Genomic DNA, 6,000 nt, shown 5'->3' with positions numbered 1-6,000 from the left:
ATAGTAGTGTTATATTTTTGAAAAATATTGAAATATAGATGTGTGAACCCATATTTAGAGTATCATATAATGCGATGGTGACTGGGTGCACCTCTCTATGTGAGGTTAGAAATTTGAATTTTATATTCATCTTGTTTTATTTTTCTTTGTAAAATTAGATAACACCTCTCTAAATGGTTATTGGTAACATTTTTGACATTTTAATTAGTTTTGGACCTATAATATTAATTTTAACGATTTTCAGTAATAAGAACCTAAATGTCCAACCGATCAAATTTATATTTTGGATCAACCTTTTTGTAATAATGCACCCATCATCCCGAAATCTTGGATACGTCTCTGCCACCAAATACCCATCCGCTCCGCCCAAAAGGCTCACCCGTTAAAATTCTTTTAACTCAACCCTTCATCCCCAAATCTAAACGAAACATACGTTTATCTCCTCTCTTCATCATCAAAGCTCTGTTGAAACTCAATTTTTTGGCCAGTAATTTGAAGTTGTTACTCTTCGTGTAGTGCTGAAACTTAAATTTTTTCACAAACTAATTTAGATCATTCAAATTAAACACGAGCTTCCTGCTTGATCATTAAATAAACGGAGAAGGGTCTAAAATGTGCCTCAAGTATTTGAATTGGTACAGAACTACCCTACATCCACCTATTGGCCCTAAAATACCCCTGATGTCTACCTTTCGGCTCAAAAATATCCTCGATGTTAATCCTTTGACTCATATTTGCCCTTATTTTTAATAGCTCCCTTAAAGTAAAATTATTAAATATTTTTTTATTATATTGCTTAATGTGATTGGTCCAAATTGAAATCCTTCTAAATAAATAATAAAAATGATATTTTCAAAAATTCTATTTTCTATAAAAAACCACTTATGATTCATATTTTGACCCGGTACATTTGGAAATAGTATTGAAAAAAATTAATTAATTTCATGATATCTTCCTATTGGTCTATTTTAAATCAACTCCAACTTATTATAACGTAACCCAACTCATAAATGGGTATCCAACTAAAATCCATACTTACCCCAACTAATTGTCAATCTAAAAATTCTTATTTTCATTAATATAAATTTTTTTCTCAATTATCCAAATGTCTTGTTCATTTTCTCTTTTATTCCTTTTTAATATCTTATTCTTAATTAGGATATCCGGGACTCAAACTTGAAATAAACTCACATATTTATATTCTTTTAATTAGTATTATTGTCATGGTGGGATGAGGGTGAGAATAAGAGAAATGATTATTTTTATTCTTTTATTTTTAATTTTGGGTACACACAAAAGAAAAATGTTATATTTGTACATATTTGCTTAATTAAGTCATCTTTTATTGAACTAATTATTTCTATATGAATGCATCGTTATTTCCTCTTGTTTTCTCTCTTTTTTTTCTTCATAAATTTTAAAAAATAATTAAATGGTGGACAAGATCCAAATAGAAAAAAATGGAAGAGATAGGAAGTGAAGGGCCGGGGAGGGAGGAGTGTAGAGAGTAGATACCTAACCTTTTTATAATTTTAAATTACTATGAAATTCAAAATCAAGTCAATCATGTGAGCTTATATATTAAGTAATTTCAAATTATTTTAACGGAAAGGCCTAAAATTCCCTTAAACTATGGGATTTGGTACAATATTACCCTCTATCCACCTAATGAGTATGATCTGTTAGATATAAGGGTATTTTTGAGCGACGTCAGGGGTATTTTAGGGCCGATAGGTGGATGGAGGATAATTTTGTACCAATTCAAATACTTGAGGTGCATTTTAGGCCCTTCTCCGTTAAATAAAAAATACTTTAGGTAAACTTGGATGTAAAATTGAAACGCATAATAATTATGAGAATCAAAAGGCTCGAGAAAAGATATTAAAAGCTTTTACTTTTCTAGTTTGTGATGTTTTTGAAGTGTGTATTTCCCTATGCAAAAAAAAACATTAGTTTTCAGTAGTGCTCGAGACAAGTTGCTGCCGCCGTTTACCTTATCACTATTTCCGGTGGTTATGACCACCAATTCACCTGGTCAACCCCTCTTGAGGATAGGCCACACTGAAATAACGATTGAACCAGAGCAAAAAAGGCAATATGCTGTAGTTTTATGCCCCCCCAACACGAATAGATAAACCTATACCATTGAAACCTATCTCATATTTACACGGGGAAACTAGAATAGTTTGGGAGGAGGAGGAAGTCGAAAATATGATCATTAAGGAGAATTTGGAATTTGCTGTCATAGGCAAATTCTCATATGGCTGGCCGGAGATTCAGGAATTACGAATATTGATTCCAAAACAGTGTGAAATAAGGGGGGAATGCAACATTGGTTTATTAAGCAATAGACATGTACTCATTAGGACCTCATGTTTGGAAGATTATGTGAGTCTACTATCCAAACCTGCTTATTATTTATCACATCGGGGATGGTCCTACCCAATGCGCACTCTGAAGTGGGATCCTGTGTTTGACCCGGAAAAGGAAACTTCACGAGCTATTGCTTGGATATCTTTTCCAGCGTTACCACCAAATTTTTTCGTCAAGGAAGCTGTTTTCTCGTTGGCAGCTGCGGTGGGGAAACCATTACAGGTAGATTTGGCTACGAAGAATCAAACTAGGCCTAGTTGTGCAAGGGTTAAAGTGGAGGTGGATCTTTTAGGTGAATTTCCTAAGAGAATTAATGTGGGCGTAAGAAAACAATCTGGGGAAGTGGTGGAGAAATGGATCCGTATTAAATATGATTATGTTCCGAAGTATTGTAAAAATTGCAGTATTCAAGGACATAATGAACAAGAATGCTATATAATACATCCAGAGTTATACCCAAAGAAGGAAGGGAATGAGGTTGAAGAATGCTCTGGAGGTAAGGAGGATACATACAAGAAACAGCTGGCAGAGCATCCTGTGGAGAGAAGGGAAACAATACAAAACATTGATGAGGTTGTATTCCAGGAACATAAAAAGAAAAAGGGTGGTTGGGAAAGGAAGACGGGACAAAATAAATTGCAAGTGTGGTATCCAAAACACAGTCAAAAGGAGAGGGCGGACGAGAACACGGGGAATATGTTTGACGCTTTGGGCAGGTTAGATAATGAGGAGGATGTTGATCCTCTACAAAGGGAGGGTAATAGGGAAACCAATATGGGAAATATGGTTGGTTCAACAAAAAAATGGGTGGTGGAAGTTTTCAACGAGAAAGAGAGGACAGAAGAAAGTGGTAGTATTAAAAGAAAACAAGGAGGACAGACAGGGTCTAGAAAAGGAAATACAATAAATGGTATTGAGGCCTCAGACACTTCTCTGACAGTAGACAAGGCATACAATGCTGAAGTGGGGAGAGAGGACACGGGCAGTAAAGTGGGGAATATAGAATAAGGTGTACCAGAAGGTTTGGAAAATGAAGGAAGTTCAAATTTCTTTGAGGAAGGGATAAATGATTTACAAGAATATAATAATGAAAAAATACAGCATAGACGTGATACAGAAGAGGATGAGGATGTGAATGGGAATATTGATACAATAGCAAGGGAGGGAGATCTTTCACCAAGACAAATAAGTAATTTAAAGAGCGGAGTAAAGAAGACTGTCCCCTATCTCCCTCGTCAAGTTAAAACAAGGAGCAATAAGGATACTTCTGGGGTGTTTCTCAATGATTGAGAAGGCACTTTTTTGGAATATCAGGTCGGTTAGGTCTCACAAGGCCTTCGATAGACTGATAGATCTAAACAAAAGACATCGTTACAAATATATAGCTTTGATGGAACCTTTTCAAGGGCCACATGAGTTAGAACAATATAAAAGGAGATTGGGCTTTCAAAATGCTTTTTGTAATTGTTCAGCCAAGATATGGATATTCTGGGATGAGGATTGGACATGGGAGGTGGTAAGAGATAACGTTCAACATCTATAGTGAAGTTTGAAGCTGGAAGTATTAAGTTCATGGTTACAGCAGTTTATGCAAGGTACGATGCTTTGGAGAGGTTAGAACTGTGGGAGGAGCTGGAGGGTCTGGCAGAACAAAATCAGTATCCATGGCTTGTTGGAGGGGATTTTAATGTTATTTTGAATGAAGAAGAAAAGCAAGGGGGAAGGGAGTTTTCAATTTATGAAGCGATGGAGTTTCAACAGTGTAGGAACATCTGTGCATTGTCAGAGGTTAGAACTTCGGGGACTAAATTCACCTGGTGGAATGGCAAAGTAGAAGGAAATTGCATTTTCAAAAGGTTGGATAGGGTGTTATGCAATTAGGAATTTGAACAAATTTTTCCTAGTAGCAAAGTACAACACTTGATAAGGCAAGGATCTGATCACGCGCCTTTACATTTGACGTGTAACTCGGAGTAGGAATCCATAAATCGGTCGTTTAAGTTTCTTAATTTTTGGACGAAACATCCAAAATTCAGAACGATAGTGGAGGAGAATTGGAAGGTGGATTTTAAAGGTTCACCGTTCTTGGAATTTCAAGCAAAGGTTAAAAAGGTTAAACAAGCTTTGACATGTTGGAGTAAAGAGACTTTTGGGGACATTTTCCAGCAAGTTCAGAGGTTGGAGGAAGAAATTAGGATGAAAGAGATGCAGCTGGAGATTAACCCGTCACCTCGAAATAGAGAGGAATTAAACAAAACAGAAGCAGAATTGAAAAAGCATAGGCTCATAGAGGAGGAGTTTTGGAAGCAGAAGTCAAGAATGAGATGGTTCAAAGATGGAGATAGAAATACAAAGTTTTTTTACAATTATGTGAAAGGGAGGAGAAGAAAATTGTTCATTTCTGAAATCACTACAGCTCAAGGGGATACAGTGACTGGGAATGAGAATATTGGGATGGAGGCAGTGTCATTTTTCGAAGATCAATTTAAGGAAACAAACACAAGTGTTGATGATAGCATGCTTGATTTGATTCCGAAAATTATCACTCAGGAACAAAATGAGGAGATGGGAAGAATGCCAAATATGGAGGAAGTGAGGGAGGCTGTCTTTGCACTTAATGGGGATAGCACAAGCGGTCCAGATGGACTTTTGGGGGAATTTTTCCAGAGCTGTTGGCAAATTGTAGGGGAAGATACAACAATGATGGTACGGGCTTTCTTTTATGGGCATGAGTTGCCTAGATTTATCACACATACGAATGTGGTACTATTGCCAAAAAAGGAGAAGCCAAGAAGTTTTGTTGATATGAGACCAGTAAGTCTTAGTACTTTTGTTAATAAAATTATCTCAAGACTGATCCATCAAAGAATAACGAAATGGTTACCAAGTCTCATATCTCGAAATCAGTCTGGTTTTGTGAAAGGGAGGAGTATAACAGAGAATGTTTTGTTAGCCCAGGAGATAATACGGGACATTAACATAAGAAAGAAGTTTCAGAATGTGGTGGTGAAACTTGACATGGCCAAAGCATATGATAGAGTGTCATGGTTTTTTTTAACCAAAGTACTAAGGAGATTTGGTTTCTCGGAATTGATCATTGATATGGTATGGAGACTAATATCTAACAACTGGTACTCAATTTTGGTGAATGGGCAGTCATATGGGTTCTTTAAGTCAACGAGGGGATTAAAGCAAGGGGATCCTTTATCCCCTACTTCGTTTATCATTGCAGCGGAGGTTTTGACGAGGGGTTTAAATAACCTTCATGAAGATAAGGAATTTAAAGGATATGGCATGCCTAAATGGAGCCATCCTATAAACCATTTATCTTATGCGGATGACACCATTCTATTTTGTTCAGGGGAGAAGGAATCTATTAAGATGATGATGGGAATACTAAGGGAATATGAGAAGATTTATGGCCAGCTGATAAATCTCAATAAGAGTTCCTTTTATCTACATGATAATACACCCCTGATAGTAACAGTGAGATTAAGGAAAATTACTGGGATTAGACAAGGAAACTTCCCTTTCACATAGTTGGAGTGCCCGGTGTTTTATGGCAGAAAGAAGAATGTATATTATGAAGACTTGTTGAGGAAAATACAAAAGAGGCTTTTATCCTGG

The sequence above is a fragment of the Solanum stenotomum genome, chromosome 10, assembly GCF_019186545.1.
Source record: "Solanum stenotomum isolate F172 chromosome 10, ASM1918654v1, whole genome shotgun sequence".
NCBI classification, from domain to species: Eukaryota; Viridiplantae; Streptophyta; class Magnoliopsida; order Solanales; family Solanaceae; genus Solanum; species Solanum stenotomum.
This window is presented reverse-complemented; position numbering follows the sequence as displayed.